Here is a 24,890-nt window from a genome sequence, read left to right on the forward strand (position 1 = left end):
TCATCGCTATACCCATTGTTTTTGCCCCAATCTTCCGTTGTCTCTCTCTGACCACCATCACCCTCCGTCGGTTCACTGAGATTGCCACACTCATTGCTTCCAACACACACCTGATCTCCAATTTTGCAGCCAAAAGAAAAGTGATAGGCTTTCTTAACCATAGTGTTTATACTGCACTTTTGTGATGCAAAAGTCACTTCACCACAAACATAGCACAAGTTATCTGCACTGTTCACACAAGTACGAGGCATCTCTGCTCACTTTGGCTAAAGAGAAATGGGTCCCTTTGCAAAATCAAACACTGACAAATAAGAGAGCAAGACACTGTATGATTTCTAGACCTGATATAGGGCAATTGGTTCAGCTTCATTATGATTGCATCATCCATGACTTCTAGGAATAACATGATGCAATTCATATCATGTATGAGCAATACCAGATTCATAATGTATCATTCATTGTTTTGCCTAAAAAGCAAGTACTGTCCAAAGCCATTCATAGATTTATTCATAGATCCAGTCAAAGATGTATTTTAGTCATTACTGGTTTAAATTGAGATCCCGTCCCTTTATAACTCACTTATCCTCCGCCATTCCCAAGTCAAGGGTCATAAATACTGACCCAATAGCATATCTTGAAAACTAGAGCCAATCAAGAATTTTAAGCATCATTTTCGTTCTCAGTGACCCAGAATTAGTAAAGTTGGACTCCATTTATTTCAGAAGCATTTTGGCTGTAGAGCAGTGTAACAAGCCTCTCCTAGCTGCCTCCTGGTGGGGAGGCTGGGAGCTGTGGGGACCTGTTTGAGAGGGTCACTAGTAGCAGCGTAGCACAGGAGGTGTCCTATCGGGTTGAGTCATTGCAGATGATGATGTAGTGCAGCAGACCCCGTTTTGCCAACCTTGCATTAGGCAGCTTTCCATGTTAAGCGAACTCCCAGTGCCCACAGGTGCAGCAGCCGGCGATTTGTCCTGTGGCCGCTAGGTGGCGCTGCAGCCTCGCACTTTCCCGTTCCCCCGGGTATGGGAAGGTTTGATAAGGTGATCTGGCTCCACCCGGCCCGGGAGATGCCGTCAGTGGGGTCTGCTGTGTAAGGGCTGAAAGTCAATTTGACTGGCATTTTATGATCTTTCAATCATGAAGGAGCAACTGCTTACCCTGACTGAAGCATCTTATCTCGTTTCCAAATTAAAGTGTCTCCTCTTTGTGTGCAAAGAGACACTTTAAGGGACACCACAAACAGGAGATGCTTTTGGTTTGGAAAACGAACTATTTTTGCAAAGATTTTCATCCAAATTGATTTAGGATTAATGGGGTCAAATTCCATGCTGTGCCCTGTGGCTTTAAGGCATTGGAGAACTGCTGAAGAGGTTAAAGGCCGCAGAGCTGGGTAGCTGGGTGTGGGGCCTCCAAAGTTATTGTGCTCTGGTGAGACTGAGCAGTTGTGGGGATTGTGCAAGCTGTGGTGTTTACATGCACATATAAAATGTAATGAAACTCCATTTTAATAACCACTCATGTCTGGGACTGGAAGAGAAGCTCTTTGAAATAAGTGTCCCCTTCATACTCTTCAAGATCACTGGCTGCAACACTCAGCTGCCTCAGGGAACTCAGTGGTGGTGCATTTGAGGGGTGGATCGAGAGGTTTCTGGTTCAAGTCCAGCTGCTCTCTTACATGTCCTCTTTTTAAGTGATCTATATTTTCATATCCATCTCCTGTATGTTCAGGAGTTCCGCTGAAAGGGACGTGAAATGAATTTAATCATTCAATATATTCCATATTAAATGTACAAACACTGAGGAAAGCTGTCCATCACCTGAAATCCGTTCCGGTCCTCTGAGGCACTAGTTTGTTTTCATTCTTGAAACAAAGATGAGAGTACATTTGTAGATTTGCAGGGTCCTTGTTCTCCACGGCGTGCCGTACTTGGAAGAGAAAGAAAGAACCAGTGGCTATAAAGTGGACACTAGGGAGTTTAGTCTTGCCTTCCAAGGGGAGTATTGGGGGCAAAAAGACATATCTAGCTTCAAGACTACCTTAATACTTTATGGAGAGGATTTTTAACAGCAGCCTGGCTCCAGAGCATTGGCCAATATGGACTATATTGTCTTCTTTGCTTCTCTGTCTAATCTAAAGCCTTTCCTAATGCTGTGTTTCAGTTATTTAATAAACCTGCTATATTTTAACAGTCTGCCCAGTGTCACAGCAAAAACTTGCTGAGGTGCATTGAAGCTTATGAATGAGGAGCAGTCTCTGAACAGGAGTGTCAATTCAGCTGGACCTGCTGGCAGAGCTCACAGAGTTGAAATAAGTGTTGAATCCAGAGGCTCAGTCTCAAGTGTTGAAGCTACATGGAAGAAGAAAAGGTCTCTCCTTTGTGGAAGAATTACGGACCTTGAAGTCCAGCGCACTCAAGGGCACCTCCCAGGACTGTTTAAAAGCCAGGGCATTGCACAGATCTGTGCATCCATGATACTACGCCAGATGTTAAGCCTTATGGGAAAAGAGATAAAACAGAAAGGATCTAAATGTGTATTTACCATTACCCTCATCAGTCCTCGTGGGAATCCTCATCAGTTTACAAAGTGTATGTAAAACCTAAGGCTCACCTCTTGGTTATCAGGTCGTGTCCAGTTTTGTTAGAGGCTTTCCCTCCCTCCGCCCACTTCCCTGGATTCTTGTCACGCAGACAGCAAGCAGCAAAGACCAGAAGTCCGAAGGAGCAGATAGTGCGATGTTTATTGGGGTTATTTTCCAAGCAGAAGCCCAGATTCGAAAGCCCTTCACACCAGTCAGGCTCATCACTGTACGCCAGAGAGTCTGCTCCCCAGTGTATCCACGTTCCCAGCTCTGAGGCATGCAGAGCGTTTTAGCCTCGCATCCCCTTCCCAGCTCTGGCAAAGAGGCCACAGAGGAGGCCTTGTCATATCAATCCCTGTTCCCATTTTCCCCCATTAATAAAGCCTGATTCCAATTTCGCCTTCCCTCCTGTTTGACTTTAATTTATGCGGTCATATTCCCCAGCTTTACACCTTAACCAATCATTTTACTGAAATGCTTAACTCTTGATCTAACGTGTTACACAACATCAATTACCTAACCAATTTATATCCTACTATCCCTAATTAATTTACACCCAGCTTAAATTAATTATACACGCTGGCAGAAACAATTACAGAACCAGAAAAGTGGTGGACATAAAAGATAAAACAATACAGAAATGAGGGTACCACAACTGTTGATAAGTGATTTCTTGCCAGACAGGATGCTATCAAACTAAATTTTCTTTAAGCATCTTAAGATCTGATATTTCGTTATCAGGTGGTTCTACCCCTTCCCCCATTCATGTGGTTGTCTTGTCTAGTTAGATTGTAAATCGTTTCAGGGCATGGGCCATCTACTATTCTGTGTTTGTACTTTGCCCCTAGCACAATGTGGGACCCACTGTGCTTTAGTCCTGGTCCTTAGGCACTAAGGTAATACATATGATTTATAATAATAATAACTCTCCTGCCACTTTGACCAAGAGAAGCTGGCCTTGGGGCGTTACTGCTTAAAAATGAGCTGCGGTTAAAACCGTGGACTATTCTTTGTGACAAGTATCCCACAAATTCCACTGACCTCCCTTGTTTTTCTTTTGCCTAGGCATTAGGGTTTCTAAATTCCAAACCTGATGTGATCTACTTGCAGCTGGAACAAGAGGAAGAGCCAGTGGGTCCCAGACCGCCAGGAGCTCTGAGAAAGAAGTGCTCCCAAGAGCTGCCTGCACAGGTGAGGGATTGGTTAAACCAACTCCAAAAAACTCTCCATGAATACAGGAAACATTTGGGGATGCCCCTACAAAGACCTTGTGAGCTCTGCAAGTTCCAGGATTGTTCCCTTCAGATGTGGAATCATTAGGCAGATGTCACTCATGACCCACCTGCCTAACTGACAACTGGCAGCAGGTCCCTCCCCAATCTCACTTTCCCTGAGTGTTGTGGTGAGATGCACACCCAGAACAGGATCCCTTCCTCTCATCTGGGGAAGGGTTTGAGAAAAATGAAGGCTCCTGATAGGTTTGATCTCTCCCACACGTATTTTGGTTTGTTCATCCCTTTTCCCTTCTTGTCTCACTGGAGATTTCCTTTCTCTCAGTGCCCAGGGAGTGACCTATGTCTGGATTCTATCTGTCTCCCATCAGGTGTTGGGGATGGTGAGTGAGAATGAGGGAGAATCCCCAGTAGGAAGATGCTGAGCAAGTAGAACCACATAGGACATTATCAGGAGAGACGAGGGAGATGTTTCCGAGAGTTGTGCACTCCCAGAAAAAGCAAAAGCCTGTGAGTCTCAGCTTGAGGCCAGAGGGAAAACCTGAGTAGCCTCTCCAGACCTTATTACACACGAGAGAATCAACTTGGAAGAGACACACTACACATGGCATGAGTGTGGGAAAAGCATCAATGGGAGTTCAGACCTTTTCACACATCAGGGGATCCACAGAGGAGAGACCTACATGTGTATCTGAGTGTGGGAAAGCCAGTCGGAGCTCCTACCTTATCACACATGGGAATCACACGGGTGAGAAACCTTATGGATGCTCTGTGGTGTGAGAAACACTTCAGTTAGATATGCCCTTGTGCGCATCAGAAGAGAATCCACACAGGAGAGAAACCCTACACGTGCTCTGGTGTGGAAATGCTTCAGTCGGACGTCAGCCCACCCCATCACACCTCAGATGTCCACACCAGGTGAGAAACCTTATGGATGCTCTTAAGGTGGAAAAAACTTCAAACAGAGCCCTAGCCTGAGCAGGCATCGTAGGAATCACACAGGAGAAGACCCTACACATGCTCTGAGTGTGGGAAAACCTTCATTGACAGCTCAAACCTTGTCAGACATCATAAATCCACAGTGGAGAGAAGACCCTACACATGCTCTGCATTTAGGAAAGCTTCAATCAGAGGACGTTCCCTATTAGACATCAGACAAGCCACATGGGAAGAGATGTGAGAAATGCCTTGATTAGGGCTGGCCAAAGCCTGAAACGTCACGGTTTTACTGTTCATTTCAAAGCAATTGTTAGTCAAGTTCCCCTTCAGGGAACAAATTGTTTCATTCCCCGTTGCTTTGATGTTGCTTCCAGGTTGTGCTGGGGCAGATATTTTTATTATCATTTTCCTCAGTTAAAATATATTGAACTATAACAAAGAGCAGGAACAGGAGGGCAGGGATAAGGAAGATGTCATTTCATCCACTGTAACAACAAAGTAGTTAGGGTAAATCAGAGATTCCTTATTCCTGTATTGTCAGAGTGGGAATGAACAATAATCTACAGCAATGCCATTAACACAAACACACTCTCAGCCTGCTCAGCCAGAGAAATGGGCAGGAATTCTCACTGTTCAGCCCAGGACACACTTACACTGATGCGCAGCCGTGGTGTGCTGGAAACTGGTCTGAGCAAACAATTTGAGAAGTGACAATTCAGTGAGAACTGAATCATCATGCAGTGGAACAGCTGTACATCAAGTAGTTGTGGCCGAGTGGTTAAGAGGCGATGGACTAGAAATCATACAGGGTCACCTCATGCAGGTTTCAATCACTTGCCAACTCATAAACACTGTGCTGTTGTTGTCATTATTGTAGTCTTGGTGCCTGAGCATCCACAGTGCAAATTGGAGCCAGATCTAGCTTCCTCTGTCTACACCAAATGCTGCTGTGGCACTGCTATAGCACTTTGGAGTAGACAGTGACTGGAGGGGTCTCCATCCTATAATAGCTGCATTGACAGAACAATTCTTCCCTTTTCTTTGTACTATCTAACCAGGGCTTAGGTCACCTTAACTCTGGGTTTGGGGGAGGATTCACACCCTGAGAGACATTAAATCTGTCAGTTCAGTGCCCAGCGTACACAGCCTTAGATCCTCTTGGTATTTCAATGCAGGCACTGACCTGTGAAGGAAACATCAGCTCACAAACACACAGACTAGATTCCCACATTTCATCTCGCTGCACTTTCAGAAAGTCACAAATTCAATTCATTCTTGCTAGGACAGAGGAACAAATAAGTGACACTAAGTTTTTGGCAGGTAAATAAAATTAAATTTAATTAATAATATAAAGTAAAAACCTGTCTGATGCCTCTAACTAACATCACAGTGTGAAATAGGAACAGAGACAAGCTTGTCAGTGACGACTAATTTCGCAAATGATCTTCCATTATTAATTTCCACGCGCTGCCCCATTGGGGTCTGGGTACCTCCAGTGTCATTGCTCTGCGTTCACCTTCCCTAAATTGTTCTCGGACGTGCCTTCCTCTGCAGCATGGGGCTCAGGTCACTTGCTGGAGGATTCCCTGCACCTTGAGGTCTTTAAGCCACGATTTGAGGACTTCAATAACTCAGGCGTGAGTTAGGGGTTTGTTACAGGAGTGGAGTGGGTGAGATTCTGTGGCCTGCATTGTGCAGGAGGTCAGATAGATGATAAATAATGGTCCCCTTCTGACCTTAAGTCTATGAATCTATTCCCAAATTTGGAAAATTTGTGCAGTTCAGAATGTGAATAGTGACCCCGTCTCCTTCCTGCACCTGCTCTACATTGCCCCAGCAGCCTTCTCCCCTGCAGAGTCCTCCCAGCACGGCAGTGCAGCCACCCAGGGTTCAGCAGGGGCCCAGGCAAGGACAGTGGGTGCAGCAAACGGCCCGGTGTGCCTGGCAGTGATTCAGCTGTAAAAAGCAACCCCCCTCCACAGAAGTACAAAAGACCTGGTTCCCCAACCCAACATCATGATGGCCCCTGTAAGCCACCGCGTGTCCAGTTGTATTTTCACAGGAGATGCAAAAATCAAGTGACATCAATTTTTAAGTTGAGGAGATAGTTTGTTAACCTCACAAAATATGTAAAGATCCCTCAACATAACACCTGAAGGTGAAATATGAACAGAGACAAACCTTGTCAGCAAGGCTCATTTCCCAAACGATCCTCAAAATGTTACTATTCCCACCCTCCTCCACAGGGCTCTGTGCAGTGTAGCTGTTCTTGAGCCTTCCATTCAATGCTGTTGTGGGACATTCCCAGGCCTGGAAATGTACCAGCGGCAGAATTTGAAGAAACAAACCTGGCTCCCGCACCAGGCCCGGGATTTGGAGTGTTTGTCCCTGTCATAGAGTTTGTCAATGGTACAGACACCAGGGCGGACTCCGGAGCTCTGCTTGGGGGATCCTGGCACAGGGGCTGGGGTGGGGAGAAAGGATTGTAGATTCTGACCTGTGCTCTAGAGAGAGGAGGTAATAATTGAAGGAGCATGTTTGTCTCCTCTCCTCCTCAATCCCAGGGCTGGAATTCTACATTCCACAGGAGCAAATGAGGGGATGATGCCACTTGGTTAATGAAACCAGTGCTCAGGGTGCGGCTTGAATTCACAACCTCAGCATAGCTCCTCAGCACTCTCTATAAGTACTGTGCACTAACTAATTGCACCACTGGAGAACATGCTTGCTATGATTTTCCTGAGCCCCCAGGTTGATAAAGGCAAGGTGACCCCAAAACTGGGCTGAGCAGATAGCAACAAGTGTTGTACTCGGTGAGATTGGATTTCTTCTTAAGGGTTCCAGGCACCATTTCACCCTTTTGTTCTTCCCTGTGTAATAACAGAGCTGGTTAAGACTCAATGGAGAGTCTTGCTGCAGACCAACAGATCTGAAATCACTGATAACCAGCTCTAAGCATTAGTCCTGCTTTGGGAGAGTGTCTCTCATGCAGAAACTGCCCAGTCTGCGCTAGCAGTGAGGCTCCCTCACTAACAGCTGAAATCAGGGAGAGCTGTGTGAAGTGCAGGGCCCCAGGGGGGCCTGAACAGGGGGGAACACCACCCCAGGACTTTTAAAAATGGGAGGGCTCTGCCTTGCCACTTTGTAATGACCGTAAGGGCAAGTGAGGAGGAGAGCAGTGAGCAGGAGGAAGGGGCAGCATAGGAGTCTATCCAGCTCTGAATCTTGTTTTCTCACAGTAGCCAATACCAGGTCTCCCAAAGCCACTCCTCAAGGCAGCACTGGGAGTTGAACCCAGGATCTTCTGTTTACAAAACAGGCACTTTAACCAGCTAAGCCATGGTACCTGCTGTTATTTAAAGCATCGTGTCTGCCCACACCTGGCTCTCTGCCAACTCTCACTGGGACCTGAAGGCGTTGTTCTGGGTTTGATTGTGTAAAGCAGAGGAGTGACAGTTTTGCCCCAAGGTGTGTGTGTGTGATTCGACAGGTCTACACTACAAAATTTGGTTGGTGTAATCACATTACTAGGCTCGGCAATGCACATCAACCTAACTCTATGTAGAATCATAGAATATCAGAGTTGAAAAGGACCTCAAGAAATCATCTAGTCTAAACTCCTCTGCCCAAAGCAGGCCAACTTCAGAGATAGTTTGCCCCAGTCCTCAAATGGCCCCTGGCGATTGGAACTCTACACCCTGGAGGCTTAGGCCAGCCACTGTACAAACGATTGAGCTATTCTCCCTCTCCAGATGGGAACTCAAATCTGGTCAGAACTTCTTTCTGAGCTATGAATGAGAGGCCCAGCCCTCTGTAGCAGGAATGCAGGGCAGGCGAGTTCACTACAGGTGGTGGGATACTGGTGGAGGCCAGTCATGGTAATCTCAGCGACCAGCAGCATTTACACTGGCAATTTGTCTTTAAGTTTGCTGCAAAAAACAGACCTCGTCAGGTGTTTTTATTTTTATCACCAAAACAGGGCAGTTTTAGCCATGAGCGTGGTATTGCAGTGTGCACCAGCCTGAAGCTGCCAACCGAGGAGCATTGTGTGTTTCACACACCTGAGCAATATAATGATGCTGAAATAACTTTGTAGTGCAGACATGGCAAAGATTCTCACACACACACACACACACACACACACACACAGCTTACAGGAAAGAAGCTCACCTGCTTCTCTGCTTTGCAATCAAACATGCAAAGCGTGTGACCCTGGTGGAGCTGTGGGGAGTCAGCTGTGGGCATCACTGTGCCTTAGCTCGAGTAGGCACCATGGCTTAGCTGGCTAAACACCTACCTTCTAAACAAAAGTCCTGAGTTCAACTCCCAGTGGTGCCTTGTTGAGTAACTCTTTGGGTACCTGATATTGGCTGCTGTCAGAGACAAAACCAGCATTAGGTGGGCCTTTGGTCCAGCCCAGGAGTGGCTGTTTTATGGTTTAAAATTACACTCACAGGCACTGATAACAGAGTTACTGAAGTTTGGGAGTTAGAGCTGAGCTAGGTCAGTGTTCCAGCCCATCACAGGACTGGCCCCCCTCCCTCTGGGAAGGCAGTATCCTTCTCCCACCACAGTTCATAAGTCCAGCAACCAAAAAGTCCTTTAACATGAGCCATCCCCTCTCCCACCCCACTCCACAGCTGTTGTCCTTGAGTCAGTTGCAAGCCCCAACTCCAAGAGTGCCTCTGTAGAGTTCACCTGCCTGCCTGGGTGGAAAAGGGGAAAATAAGAAGGCACCGTACTCACTGTGTTGTCTAGGGACTCACTCATCCCTCCACTGCCACCCCTGTCCTAACATTGATCTAACCCTAAATTTTAGTATTGGGACCCAGTCCCACAGCCTCACTCCCAACCAGAGCCTGCTCCTCTTCACCCCTTCTCCTCTGTCCCAACCCACAGCCCCTCCTATTCCCATTTGCCCCTCAATCCCAACCACAGGCCCTTCTATTCCCAGTGCCCCTCAATCCCAATCCACAGGCCCCCTGCTCCTCACGCTGCTCCTCAATCCCAACCCCACAGCTCCCTCCTTCCCTCCAGCATGAGTGCTTCAGACCCCCTCAGGAAGATTTTCTTGCAAGGTTTTGTGTATGAGTCTGCATGTGGATTTACAGTATGTTGGGGAAATAGGTTGGGTTGCTTGCGAAATGATCACTTGTGGCTGGTGTTGCATTCCCAGTCTCCCGCTGTTATTGGGGCAGGAGAAACAAGGGGTTGTTATCCTCGATGTGTAGACCAGGGACTCAACCCTGGGTGGAAACTAAATGAGCTGCCCACAGATTCACCAGCCACAATGAGCATTTGGTGCGAGAGCCCAAACCTGCCTCTGTCCCCAGAGGGAGGGTCATCCACTAGGGGGCTTGGCCCACTGACCCTATCAGCTCTTAAATCCCAAACTTTTATTAATTCTATTATCAGTGCCTGTAGTGTAATTTAAACCATAAGAAAACCACATAGGCACAGACCAGTCCGCATCTAGCTCTGTATTTGTCTTCTGACAGCCAATACCAGGTGCTCTCAAAACATCTCAACAGAGGCACCACGGGGAGTTGAACCCAGGATCTCTTGTTTTACAAAACAGGTACTTTAACCAGCTAAACCATACAAGCCTGCCTGCTTGACTAATGTTACAGTGTCTGCTCACACCTGACTCCTGGACCCCACCTGGCCCCACAAAGCAGAGAGCAGGTGAGAGTTTTCCCACTGCAAGCTGTGTGTGTGAATCTTTGTGAATCTGCACTACAAAGTTATTTCAGCAGAATTATATTGCTCTGGTGTGTGAAAAACACACACGCTCCTCAGTCAGCAACTTTTGGCTGGATGTACACATACAATGCCACGTTTGGCGACAAAACACCCTGTTTTGGTGGCAAAATAAAACCACTTCAATGAAGAGTAAAGGCTTTTTACTAGCAAACCTTAAAGTGACAGAGTGTCAGTGTGAACTTGCTGTTCATTATATCACCATGGCCTCTGCCAGTATCTAATACCCTCTGTGAACTCGCCTGCCTGCAGTCCTGCTGCAGAGCCATGGGCTCTCCTTTCATGGCTCAGGAAGTTCTGACAGGCTGAGCCTGCTGCTCTGCTCCAGCAGCCAAGGAGCAAATCACTGCTGTGGATGCTGCTCTCTCCCCACCTACGGAGCACAGATCAGGGTGGTGGAACCTCCTTGAATGGGGAGCACCCGGCATCTGAACTGTGACACCCCAGGACCCCTTCCTCAGGAGGCTCTTACCGTCTAAACAGAAATTGGCTGTTTTCTAGTAAAATCACTAAAAGGGAAGGGAAAACTCGAAAGAGAGTTCCTCTGGCGCTCAGGTGCAGGAACTAGTCTCCCCAGTCCTCAAGAGAGACCTGGAAGGAGACTTGCTGAAGCAAAGCCACAGGTCTCTGAGGTTTCCCTGGCCTCGCCCCTATTCCTGCCTGGCTGATGTGGCATCTCTCTGTAAGTCACCACCTCCCCACAGCCCAGCCTGGCCCAATAGTCTGAGGTCCTGCAAAAAGGCCTTTTGGCAGTGTCACTGCCTGTCACGGACTCACCAGATCGTGCCCACTCTTGGCCCGTGCGGTCCGGTAGGGGGTGCCCTTTCAGTCACGACAGCTCTTCTCGAGGTCCACTCTCTCTCGGGGTCAGGCCCCTCCACCTCCTGGGCTGCCCCTCTCTGAGCCTTAGCACGTCTGTCTCTCGCCGTGTTCAGGCCCCCTCCCAGAGAGTCCACGTGCTCTGGACCCCTGGACCTCCTCACCCCCAAAGGGGTTGGTGCCCCCTGTTCCTCTAGCCCCAGAAGCGACTCTCAGCCAGCGTAACACAGGGAGGTTTTATTGAGAGTTGAACACAGCACAGAAACTCTCTCCAGGGCCTCAGACCTGGCCTCTCACAATAACAGCACATCCCAGTCCCCTGCAGCCAGGTGGGCTCTGCCTGCTTCCCCTCGCCAGCCCCAAGCCCCCCGCTTCCCAGCTGAGGCCTCCGATATCTCCGGATTCCCAAGCCCCACCGCTGTCCATTGTCTTTTCTCCAGGTAAACAGGGTTGCCTGGGCCTCCTCTCCTCTCCAGCCCCTCCTCTGGCTGGAACAGGTTGGTCACGGGGTCCTCTCCCGCCCAGCCCATTGTCCTCCCCACTGGCCAGAGCCGCCTGTGACTCCCTGGAAGAAGCTGGGTCTCCGGGTCACCAGAGTCACCAGTCGCTGGGGTCTCCATCCTCCAGGCCATCAGCCGGGGTCCCAAGTCCCTCTCCGGTCTTCTGTAGCAACAAACTCCCTTTCCCTCACCTCGTTAAACCAGTAACACCTGGGAACACTGAGTCCACTCCTGTGCATGCAAACCACTGGAAAACACAGCAAACCTAAGAAAATCCCCACTTCGTCACAGAGCCCAGCACCTCTCCTCCTCTGGGCACCTAGACAGGCGGCTGGTGCTGATGGCTCAAGGAGGCTTAAAAGCCACAGAACAATTGAGGTCAGGGCTAGAGGAGGCAGGACCATGCCTAGAGTGTGGCCTTCAGACAGGCACAAAAGCACCCAGCCAGGCTGCTCCTGCCATCAAACACCCACTGAAGGCCACCCGCAGACAAGCATGCGGGGCGGCTGCTGATGCTCTGTGGCCATTATCGAAGGCGGTAGGAAAGCAGGGCCAGCCCCTGGTGAGCCTCTTACGTTCCCACTCAAGGTGCTCGCTTTTGCCATGGGGCAGGAGATTTTACCCCAAGAGGCTTTTCCCAGCTGGCGAGAAGCAGAGAAACACCCAGGCTCCCAAGGTGCTATGTAGCCCCCTCAAGCACAGGGACAGATGCACATTTGGAAGAAACTGCTCTACACCCTAGCCGGGCAGCCTCCATTTTCTTTGGCAAGTCAGGAATGGCAAGGCAGGACTGGAAGCACCTGGGGCTCATGCCCCAGCCTTTGTGACCCCACCCCCAGCTCCTTCCCGGGGCTCTGGCTGAAGCCAGGCATTGGCCTGAGCAGCCAGAAGAGGTTCAGGCCCTGAAGGGAGCAGGACTTTCCAGCACAAAGGTAAAACCGGACAAGCACAACCACGAAGGGACTCAAGCCCTCAATTGTCTAATCTAAAGTCAGACCCTTATCCATTAGGCCACATGGTAAAAGTCCCTCTAGGTACTTCTTTGGAAAAGGCAGACACTGATCGTCCGACAGTGAGGATTCCCCCACAGCTCATGCTCAGTGCGTCTGTTAGTCTATAAGGTGCCACAGGACTCTTTGCTGCTTTTGCAGACACTGTGTTTCTCAGGTCAGCTACTGAGGGCCCGAGACTCTCTGGGCACAAGAGTGGAGTTCCCAGCGACACGTGAGACTTAATTGTCTGGAGCCAGGTGCAGGGCTTTGGCAGGAGGCTCAGGCATGGGGGCTGGGGTGCAGCGGATGGACCGGCTGTCTAGGTGGGAGATTTAGTCTCACCGAGGAATCCTGATGATAGGCAGTGGCCAGGGCCGGTGCAACCACTAGGCGAACTAGTCGGCCGTCCAGGGTGCCAAGTGGTTGGGGCACCAAAAATCGCACTCAGGAGGCAGTGGGTGGAGGTGAGCTGGGGCAGGGCTGGGAGGTTTGGGGAGGCTGCCTGCAGCAAGCAATGGGGGCGTGCAGAGAACCACTCCCTGTCCCAGCTCACCTCTGCTCCGTCTTCTGCCTGAGCACGCCGCCCCGCTCTAATTCTCCTCCTTCAGGCTTGCGGCACTAAACAGCTGATTGGCACCGCAAGCCTGGGAGGCGGGAGAAGTGGGCGGTGCCGGCGAGCTCAGGAGAAAGCGAGTGGAAGGTGAGCTGGGAGTGAGGCTGCTGCAGGGGGCTGCCCGGCTCTTCCCCATGGCTGGCCCCGCCCCCGCCCTGCACTCCCTGCATGGTAAGTGGGTGACCCAGCCCCAGCCTGGTCCACTTCCTGGCTCCCAGCCATGCCGCCGGCGAGTGCCTGTGAGGCGGTTCCCCCTCCCCTCAAGCAGAGCCAGGGGGCAGAGCAGGCTGGAGCCCCAGGCCTCCGTGGGGCAAGCAGAGGGCTGGTCCCAGGCCTCCGTGGGGATGGGGCTGGCTACCTCCTGCGGGAAGTGGAGTTACCCGGCCCCAGCCTGCTCTGCTCCCCTGGCTCTCAGGCTTGTGTTGGTGTTGGCTAGATTTGTGCGGGTGTTTGTGTATATTAGCAATTGTGTGTGTGTGTCAGGATTCATGCATGTGTCTGTGTATGTTTGCAATTGTGTGTGTGTGTATGCGCTCTGCCGCCCTCTGCGGCACGACAACTATTTCTCTGTATGTCTGCAGCCCCATACCGTCGACCCAGTGGAGATTTCCCCATCTTACAAGGGCTGGCTGGCCTGACCCTTCTCCCCTCTGCGGAATGTGGCGGGGCTGCAGCTCTCCCCTGTGGGGCAGGAGTGCCACGGTGTGGGGTACTGGTCTCAATGCACCAGGAGAGTAGCTCAGTTGAGGCAGGGCAGGGCGTGTGGTGTCCGTTCTGCGTTGCCTGGTGCTGGGCCATTGCACAATCCCCAGCCACGCTGCTGGCGCCCAAGAGGGACAAGGGTCCAAGCACATGATCCTGCATGAGGATCATTCTCATTGGTAGCCATCCAGTGGCAGTGAGTTCCATGAGCCTTGGCACATGCTGTGTGGGGCAGGAGGTCCTTGTATTGGGAGCTGTGGGAGTGAACTGCGTGCAGTTGTATCTCTGAGCACGATTGTGAATATTATGGTGTGTGTGGGGTGATTGTAGTGTGGCTGGGCGGTGATTGTTGCTCTCTTTGGGGTTAGGCTAGCATGTCCCTCTGGGTGTGTGGTGTCTGAGTGTTCTTGCGATTGTGTGAGTCTCTTTGTGCGTCAGAGTGTGTGTATGTGTGTGTGTGTGTGTGTGACTTGCTGCAGAATACAAAATCCTGCAAAGCCATTTCCTAGTGGTTAGCCCAGCAACACACTGATACAAACAGTGTCACAGATGCACACACACACAGAGTAAGGCTCAGCCCCACCAGCAGGGCAGCAGGGACACACCGTCTCTCCTGGGCAGCTTGGACAATTTCCCCATCACGACCCGGCACAGTGCTGGTGCCCCCACACGGGGTGGGCAGTGACTGGGCAGGGGGCAGATGTGCCGGATCTGTAAAAGCAGCAAAGAGTCCTGTGGCTCCTCATAGAATAACAGCCGTGTGGGGCATGAGCTTTCGTGGGTGAATCCCCACTTCGTCGGATGGATTCAGAAGGAAGCACTTTGGGAAAATCAGTCAAGGCCCTTAGCTGAGCTGAGACACAGACCAGTGACCCTGCCACCTGGGAGGCAGTGGGGTTGAGTGGTCAGAGCAGGGAGGGGGCTGGGCACCCAGGACCCCTGGGTTCTATCCTGGCTCTGGGGGTGGAGTGAACTGGGATCCAGGACTCCTGGGTTCCATAGGGAAACTGTTTTCCCTGTGCTTCCTCCCTAGTGATCCCAGCCCAGCCCCTAGTGGAGACTGAGCACAAGTGGGGAGTTGTTCTCCCACTTTGGACTTATGATTCAAACCCCCTCCCAGGGGCTGTGATATCAAGAAATCTGCCCCCACCCCAACACAGAGAAAACTGGTGGAATTCTGTCCACACGCAGGAAATTTTCTCCGCGGGCTCCTTCGGTTCATCTGCTGCTCTCCTACTGCCGCCAGACACTGCTCATCTGCATAACCCCGCCCATGGACACATGACACCTTCTGTCCTGCTGGTTTCAAGTGAGTGAGTTGCCCTCGGGAGTGAGCAGGTCCCAGCACGTCACAGCCCAGCCAGGGCCGGCTCCAGGCACCAGCTCAGCAAGCAGGTGCTTGGGGCAGCCAGGGAAGAGGCGGCATGTCGAGTCTTTGGCAGCAATTCGGCAGCGGGTCTCGGTCCCTCTTGGAGGAAGGACCTGCCACTGGTGCTGCTGAAGAAAGTGGTGCAGTGGAGCTGCCGCCGATTGTGATCACAGATTTTTTTTTCCCTGCCGGCTTGGTGGCAAAACCCTGGAGCGGCCCTGGCCCCAGCACACGGCACAGCCCCAGCACACGTCATAGCACGTCACAGCCTGGGGCAGGGAGATATTGGGAAGGGGATGAGGAGAGGGCCAGCCCCATAGACCCATAGGGGCAGCGGGATATGGGGGCAGGAGAGGGGATGGCGGGGAGAGACCCATCTCCATAGACCCCAGAGGCAGGAACTGAGGGAGAAGGGGAGGGAGGATCCAGCCCTATAGACCTGTAGGGGCAGGGAGATATTGGGGCAGGAGGGGAGAAGGGGGTTGGCAGAGGCCCAGCCCGGGGTGCAGGGAAATGGGGTGGTTTGGAAGGAACTGGGGAGGAGAAGAGACACATGGCAGGACAGGAAACCGACTCACTCCGAATACATGCAGAGCAGGGCAGGGCGGAGGCAGATCATGCTGGTCCCAGGGTAATTTCAGGGTTCTGATTCCCCACTCAGCTGGGGCTCACCTCTGGGCTGAGGAGGATGCAGGGGCTGTGTGTGTGTGTCAGGCTGGGAGCTGCCTGGGCAGAGGTGCTGAGCCACGTAAATTATCGATCTAAGCGCCATTGTAGAGAACACTATGTTGGCACACCGCTTCCTGGCAGCCAGAGACTGTGCTTTCTACACCTGCTCCTGTGGATGTGACCTCTCTCCTGATCGCTAAGGAAAGGCCTTTCAGGAAATGGCCACAGCTTCTGGGAATCCGCATGTGGCTGTGAACAGAATTTGGCTCCTGGAACACAAGGCAACTTAAAAGCTGAGCACGCAGACAGGGGCAGACCTGGCCCCTCAGATTAAAGCCTGATGCTCTACCAACTGGGCGACCTGGGCTTGTTAAGAGCATCTTCACCGTTCACCACAGGAGTGAGCAGGCAGGCAAAGAGAGGCAAAGAAAGTCCCAGAACTCCTCCTCTTTCTGCACAGCCACTGCCTGTCAGCAGGATTCCTCCTCCTCCTCCCTCCTGTGCCTCAGTGCGACTAAATCTCCACAGCTAGACAGCGGTCCGTCCGCTGCACCCCAATCCCCATGCCTGAGCCTCCCTGTCAAAGCCCTGCACCTGGCCCCGTATAATTAAGTCTCACATCTCACTGGGAACTCGACTTCTTGTGCCAGAGAGTCTCGCCCCTCAATAGGTGACCCAAGAAACACAGGCCTGGTCTACACTAGGCGTTTAAATCAGTTTTGAGCGTAAAACTGATTTAACGCCACAACCGTCCACACTAGGAGGCACCTTATATCGATTTTAATGGCTCTTTAAATCGGTTTCTGTACTCCTGCCCGACGAGATGTGTAGCGCTAATATCGTTATTAACTTATCTGTATAGGTTTAGTGTGGCGCAATCGACGGTATTGGCCTCGGGAGCTATCCCACAGTGCACCACTGACCGCTCTGGACAGCATTCTCAACTCGGATGCACTGGCCAGGTAGACAGGAAAAGCCCGCGAACTTTTGAAATTCATTTCCTGCTTGACAGCGTGGAGAGCTCATCATCACAGGTGACCACGCACAGCTCATCAGCACAGTTAACAATGCAGTCTCTGAGAATCGAAAAAGAGCCCCAGCATGGACCGCTCGGGAGGTACTGGATCTGATCGCTATATGGGAGATGATTCAGTGCTAACAGAACTGCGTTCCAAAGACGAAATGAAAAAGTATTTGAAAGAATTTCTAAGGCTATGACGGCTAAAGGCCACAGCAGGGACTCCGTGCAGTGCAGAGTGAAAGTTAAGGAGCTCAGACAAGCCTACCAGAAAACCAAAGAAGCAAGCGGAAGGTCGGGGCAGGTCGAAAAACATGCCTTCTATGATGAGCTGCATGCAATTTTAGGGGCTGCGCCACAAGTACCCCACCCCTGACCGTGGATTCCGAGGTGGGGTTGTAATCTCTGCCATGTCTGAGGATTATGCAGATGGGAAGATGAAGAGGAAGAAGAAGAGGAAGACCTCGCAGAGAGCACACAGCACTCCGTGAACCCCAGCAGCCAGGAGCTTTTATCACCCTGACGGAATTACCTGCTCCCAGCCCTCACAATCAACTATTCCAGAGAATGACGCCCTGGAAGGAGCTCTGGTGAGTGTACCTTTGCAAATAGCAAACAGTGTTTTTAAGCAAGCCTTTTTAATGATTGGTTGCCCAGAGGACTTGGGATGCATTCGCAGACAGTATAGTTACTTAGAAAAGTTTGTTAACATGTCCGGGGATTGAGAGGAAATCCTCAGGGACATCTCGATGAAGCGCTCCTGTAGGTACTCCAGAAGCCTTTGCAGAAGGTTTCTGGGCAGGCATCCTTGTTCCGCCCACCATGGTAGGACACTTTACCATGCCATGCATGTAGCAAGTAATCAGGTATCATTGCGTGGCAAAGCATACAGCGTATGGTCCCAGGGACTGCTGGCATTCAAGAAGCATCCGCTCTTTATCTTGTTCTGTTATCCTCAGCAAAGTGATATCGTTCAGGATAACCTGGTTAAAAATCAGGAATTTAAGTAAGGGGTGGCCATTTTTCTGCTTTCGTGGAATGCAGCAGCTTAAAAACACTTTCCTGCACGTGGCGAAGCGGGGAGGAGGAGTGAAATGCGATGATCTTTTCTGTTTGGTCACCGGTGGGTGGGAGGAAGGTTGTTGATTAGCAGGGAGCTAGCGTGGTATTAGCCATGCGTTGGGGAGGGTAAATCACTGAGACAGTGGCTTACCATGGCCGCATGCAAGCTGAATTCTGATGCCTGGACCTGATGTGTCTGTGAGATCTGTAAACCCAGAGCTGCAAGCGGTTACTCTTAAGATGAAAAATGCGACCTTGTAGGGAAATCACATGTGCTAGGTGAATAGTGATGTTCACTGTGAAACAGTATAACCATTGTTCTGTAAAATGTATCTTTCTAAATATTTATCTCCCTCATGCAGCTGCAAGTTTTCAAGCGTCCCTCCTCCATCCCAAAGGCTAGCACAGATAAGGCGGAGAAAAAGAAGCCTTGAGATGAGATGTTCTCGGATATTATGGAAGTTACACGCAATGAAAGAGCTCATCTGAATGAGTGGAAGGACGTGGTTTCAAATTACAGGAAAGAGGCCAGTGAACGTGAGGACAGGAGGGACAACCGAGATGAGAGGTGGCGGCAGGAAGACCGGCAGGAAAATCAGCGGTGGCGGCAGGAAGATCAGCGGTGGCGGGATGCAACTCTGGGGCTGCTGCGTGATCAAACTGACATGCTCCGGCGTCTTGTGGAGCTTCAGGAGCGGCAGGTGGATCACAGATTGCCGCTGCAGCCCTGTATAACCACCCTCCCCTCACCATGTTCCTTAGCCTCCTCACCCAGACGTGCAGAGCAGCGTGGGAGGCTCCGTGCACCCGCCCACTCCACCCCCGTGGACAGCCCACCCAGAAGGATGCCGTTACTCTGAATTTTTTTTTAATGGCCTTCTCCATCCCTCCTTTCCTCCTCCCAAAGCACACCCTTACTTCTCTCCCTCTTTTTATAATGAAAAAATAAAGAATTAATGCTTTTTAAATGAGAGTGACTTTATTTGCATAAATGGCTGTACTCGAAGGGAGGAGTTGCTTACAGGGACTGAGTCAATCAAGGGGTTGGGTGTTCATCAACAAACACAGCAGTCACACTGTACCCTGGCCATTGATGAAGCTCGTTTTCAAAGCTTCTCTGATGCGCACCACTTCCTGGTGTGCTCTTCTAATCTCCCTGGTGTCTGGCTGCAGCGTAATCAGCGGCCAGGTGATTTGCCTCAGCCTCCCACCCCGCCATAAAGGTCTCCCCCTTACTCTCACAGAGATTGTGGAGAATACAGCAAGCAGCAATAACATAGGGGACATTGGTTTGGCTGAGGTCTGAGCGGAGTCAGTAATGTGCGCCAGCGAGCCTTTAAGCGGCCAAATGCATTCCACCACCATTCTGCACTTGCTCAGCCTGTAATTGAACAGATCCTGACCACTGTCAGGCTGCCTGTGTATGGCTTCATGAGCCATGGCATCAAGGGTAGGCTGGGTCCCCAGGATAACGACAGGCATTTCAACATCCCCAACTGTTATTTTCTGGTCTGGGAAGTAAGTCCCTTGCTGCAGCCGTTTAAACAGAGTAGTGCTTCTGAATCTGCGGCGTCATGAACCCTCCTGGCCATCCGCGTGGATGTTTGTGAAACGTCCTTGTGATCCACCAGTGCTTGCAGCACCATTGAAAATACCCCTTCCGGTTTCACGTACTGGGTGCCCTGGTGCTGCGGTGCCAAGATAGGGATATGGGTTCCATCTATCGCCCCCACAGTTAGAATCCCATTGCAGCAAAGCCATCCACTATGGCCTGCACGTTTCCCAAGTCACAACCTTTCGTAGCAGCAGCTTAGTGATTGCTTTGGCTACTTGCATCACAGCAGCCCCACAGTAGATTTTCCAACTCCAAATTGATTCCCGACTGACCGGTAGCTGTCTGGCGTTGCAAGCTTCCACAGGGCTATCGCCACTCGCTTCTCTACTGTGAGGGCTGCTCTCATCTTGGTATTATGGCGTTTCAGGGCAGGGGCAAGCAAGTCACAAAGTTCCATGAAAGTGCCCTTATGCATGTGAAAGTTTCGCAGCCACTGGGAATCGTCCACACCTGCAACACAATGCGGTCCCACCAGTCAGTGCTTGTTTCCAGACCCAAAATCGGCGTTCAATGGATAGAATCTGCCCCATTACCATCAGGATCTCCAAGCGCCGGGGCCCGCGGTTTGAGATAATTCTGTGTCCACGTCCTCATCACTGTCATCGCGCGCTGCCGTATCCGCCTCTTACTGCGCCTCGGTTGAAGGTCCTGGTTCAGCATATGCTGCCGAGTGCGCGAGGTGTTAAAACATCACGATTGCGGTATGGAGCTGAGCAGGGTCCATGCTTGCTGTGCTATGGCGTCTGCACGGTTCACCAAGCAAAAAGGCGCGAAGCGGTTGTCTGCCACTGTCAGGGAGGAGGGAGGGTGAGGCTGTACCCAGAACCACCCGAAAATGATTTTTTTGCCCCATCAGGCACTGGGATCTCAACCCGGAAATGCCAAAGGGCGGGAGGCTGTGGGAACTATGGGATAGCTACGGGATAGCTACCCACAGTGCAACGCTCAGAAATCGGCGCTAGCCTCGGACCATGGACGCACACCACCGATTTAATGTGTTTAGTGTGGCGCATGCTCGATTTTATAAAATCTGTTTTACAAAACCGGTTTATGCAAATTCGGAATAGTCCGTAGTGTGAGCGTACCCACAGTGTCCACCTTTTCCAAAGAAGTGCATGAAGTAGGCGCCCGCATGGCTTAACGGATAAGGTGCCTGACTTTGAATCAAAAACTTGAGGGTCAAGTCCCTTTGTGGTTGCGTTGATGCAGTTTTACCTTCATGCTGAAAGTCCTGCTCCTTTCAAATCTGGAACCTCTTCTTGGCCGCTCAGGCCAATGCTCTAACTTCAGCTAGAGCCCGGGAAGAGTTGGGGTTGGATGTCACAAAGGCTGGGGCATGAGCCCCAGGTGCTTCAGTCTAGCCTTTGCTATTCCTGAATTCCCAAAGGAAATGGGCGGCTGCCGGGCTAGCGTGTGGAGCAGTTTCCCTCTGTCCCTGTGCTTGAGGGTTGCTACATAGCGCCTTGGGAGCCTGGATGTTTCTCTGCTTCTCACCAGCTGGAGAAAAGCCTCTTGGGATAACATCTCCTGCCCCACTGCAAAGTGAGCATGGGTATGGGAACAGTAGAGGCCCCACCAGGGGGGCTGGCCCTGCTTTCCTACCGTCTACTGATGTTGGACACAGAGCATCAGCAGCCACCCCGCATGGTGGTCTGCGGGTGGCCTTCAGTGGGGGTTTGGCATGGCAGGGAGCAGGCTGGCCGGGAGTCTTGCTGCCTGTCTGCTGGCCACACATAGGCATGGTCCTGTCCTCGTCTAGCCCCGCCCTCAGTCGCTCTGTGGCTTATAAGCCTTCCCTCGGAGCTGTCAGCACCAGCCGCCTCTGCTCCAGGTGCCCAGAGGAGGAGAGGTGTGCTGGGCTCCAGCCTGGGACTCTGCCTCCCTCCTGCCTATCAAGCCTGGCCCTGGCACTGCTTTCTTCAAGTGCCATGTGAGCAAGTCTGGTGGCTACAAGCACCAGACTTGTGGGCATCAGGTGAAGCAGTGAGAATCCCAACCACTAGAGCCACTTCTAAACCCCCACCAAAGACCTGGCTCTGGTGGGGAAAGGAGTTAACCAGCAGGAGGGAAATGACCCACTTTTGTATAGCTGGAGACAGGAAAGCACTTTGAGCACCAGATCTTTACCACCAGCTAACACAAGGTCCCACTGAGATTTGAACTCAGATTGCAGGATTCAGAGTCCTGAGTGCTGCCCTTTACACCATGGGACCAGCTTGTATTGGTCTCTTGGGACGTGGAGACTCTCACAGGGCTGGCTTGTGTAAGGGACTGTTGGCCCTTTACTAAAACTTAGTGGGGTTTGGTTGGCTAGTTCCCAGTCCCAATAGAAGGGAAGGGCCAATGAAATCAGGACCCTGAGACTGACAGGCCCCTGGGCAATGGTCACCAACAGGTAGGGAACAAGTGAGAATTTGTTAATGGAGAAAAATTCCTGGTGAAAATTGGCAAAGCTGTGCAGATTTTGAAAAGTTCAGTGAATTTACACATGAAGATACAAACAGAGAGACAAACCACTTTACAGAGAATGAAAATCACACACTGCAGGCCCACACAGACATAACAAAAACCAAACCCACAGCACACAGAGCCATATACACAAAAGAGAAAACCTCACAAAATATAGAAAGAACAAATCCACACCAAAATACAGCAAAGCCCACAACAGGAAACACAAAACCCACATATCAAAAGAATACAAAGCAAAAAACAATATTAATACAAAAATCATACACACATCCATGCACACAGAACTATGCAAGACATCACCAAAATCACACAGGACCCACATGCACATCAACGTGACAGATGAAAACCACACCAGCATGCAGCAAGCCAGGCAGGGTTTGAGTCTCACAGCGAAGTGGAGTGAGCACACAGGTGGTTTGGGGGCAAAAGACTGAGAGGAGTCAGGGGCAGTGCTCTGGGCTCTGCCTGACCCCTCCTGACACAGGCAGCTGGTGGAGGCAGAGCCTGGTAGATCTGTGGAATCTGCCCTGCTCTCTGTAAAGCAAGGGGACCTCAGTGTCTTCTGAGCAGGGTGTATTTTCTGCAGAACTGATTGGCAGAAGCCATTTGCTTAAAGGAAACTAGGGCTGCAGGTGAGGTTTGAACTCACAACCTCAGCATCACTCCACTCAGCACTGCTCTGTAAGTCCTGGGCACTAACCCATTGCACCACTGGGCCTGCTTTCAGGAGCTTGTCTCATGTTTCATGGCTGGATTAGAGTGGGGGTTGCATTAGCTAATACAAATCCATATGAAAGGCTGAGAATGGCAGCAGCAGAGAGCCTCCTTCCATGTGAAAGAGCTGGTTCCCCTTCCGTTGCTCAGGGAAGGTTGGTGCTTTGAGCCCACCTGGTGCTGGAGCATCTGATGGAGTGAGATTAACGGGACTCAGGAGGAAGGAAAGGGAGGGGAAGTCTTCTATCCCTGCCTAGCTCACTGGTCTCCTGTGGCCCTTTCGGCTCCGTGCTCCCCTGTTGGGGAGATGCAGAGACAAGCCCCCATCGGGGTGAGTCACCGAGGCTGTGTCCGTGGCGTGTGTGGGGAGGGTTGGATGGGGCTCAAGGGGAGAAGGTTGTGTGTGACAGTGCGTGGGGAGGGGAGGGTGTGTTCCTTGGATAGAAACAGAGGTGAAAGTAAGCTGGTACAAGCTGAGTGCGGCATAGCGGCAGAGCCAATACGCCGTGCCGGACTGCTGACTTTGCTGTGGGGATTGAAAGGGCTCGGCTCCCCGCCACAGCTGGCAGCCCAGAGCCCTTTAAACCCCCACCCGCGGCTCCGGCTGGCCGGGCTGGGGCCAGATTTAAAGGGCTCTGGGCTGCTGCGAGCTCGGCTGCGGTCAGCCCAGAGCCCTTTGAATCCAGCGCGGCTCTGGTGGCTGGGCTAGGGCCCAGAATTTAAAGGGCTACCTCTGCAGCTGGGAGGCCCTGGTTCATTTTAAAGGCCCTTGGTCTCCCAGCCAGCCACAGCTGGTACTCCAGGGCGCTCGTCTTAAATCTTGAGCCACGCCCCCCAGATGAGGCCACGCCCCCTTCTGGATGAGGCCACGCCCCTCAGGACTCGGCAGTACCGGTGATGGAAGTCCTGTAAGTTACTTTCACCCCTGGATATAAATGATGGAAAACACAGGGAGTAGTGACAGTGAAGCCCGTGTCTGAGTGTTATGACTATGTGTGGTGTTGCCATTCACCTTCTCCTCCTATGAGTCTCAGCTTTCATTGAATCCAGCATTTTTTTCTCCTGTCATCATCCCAGAGGTGTCCCATGCCTCAGCTACCAGTGTCCCTCTTAGAACGCTGAGGACTTGGAACTGAATTCAGCTGCTGGGCAGCTCTGCTAGAGTCTTTATTCATTTGCATAGGAAAATAGTGTTTAAATTCATTTCAAGCCCCCTCAACTGCGAACTCCTGAACATACTGGAGATGGGTGTGGAAATCGATTTTCATTTGAAAAAGTTTCTTTAAAGGACTCATTTGGAGTGGAACTAAGGAACCCATTACCCTACAGAAGCTTATTCACCCACTGAGCTATACTCTCAACAGAGAACATCCTGTATAGCAGAGCAGGGAACAGTTTTTAACCTGGAGGTTAGTAAACTTTTATCTCTATACAAACACCACAGCTTACAAACTCCCACCCCGCTCTGTGTCACCCCAGAGCACAACAACTCTCATGGAGCACACAGCTCCCCCCAGCTCCCTGCCGTCAGTCTCTCAGCATTGCTCCAATCCCCCTTAAAAGCAGGGTCTCAACCTCAATTTTTACCTTAGGGCCAGGGCCAGTCCTCCAATCCTCCCAGTGGGCCAATAATGTCCCACTCCATACCGCCCCAGGAGCCAGCCCCCAAAACTCCACCCCCCACCGACCTAAGGCTCTGGGAGGGAGTTTGGGTGAGAGAAGGAGGTCTAGGGTGCAGGCCCTGGGCTGGGGCTGAGATTGGGGTGCAGGAGAAGTGCAGCCTCTGGGGGAGTTTGGGTGCAGAAGGGGTGAGAGGCTGGTCTCTGGAAGGGGTTG

At 51.3% G+C, this 24,890-nt stretch overlaps 1 protein-coding gene and 1 non-coding gene across 4 annotated transcripts in view; one reads left to right on the plus strand and one right to left on the minus strand.

The window, feature by feature from the left end:
- Positions 1-24,890, plus strand: part of LOC120384921 (maestro heat-like repeat family member 5) — a 924,418-nt gene that overhangs the window by 802,952 nt on the left and 96,576 nt on the right. The gene's annotated exons all lie outside the window — the stretch shown is intronic.
- On the minus strand, positions 22,013-22,084 carry TRNAQ-CUG. The gene has a single exon. It is a non-coding gene; the product is annotated as a tRNA-Gln (tRNA).

The sequence above is a fragment of the Mauremys reevesii genome, linkage group 17 (assembly GCF_016161935.1).
Source record: "Mauremys reevesii isolate NIE-2019 linkage group 17, ASM1616193v1, whole genome shotgun sequence".
NCBI lineage: Eukaryota > Metazoa > Chordata > Testudines > Geoemydidae > Mauremys > Mauremys reevesii.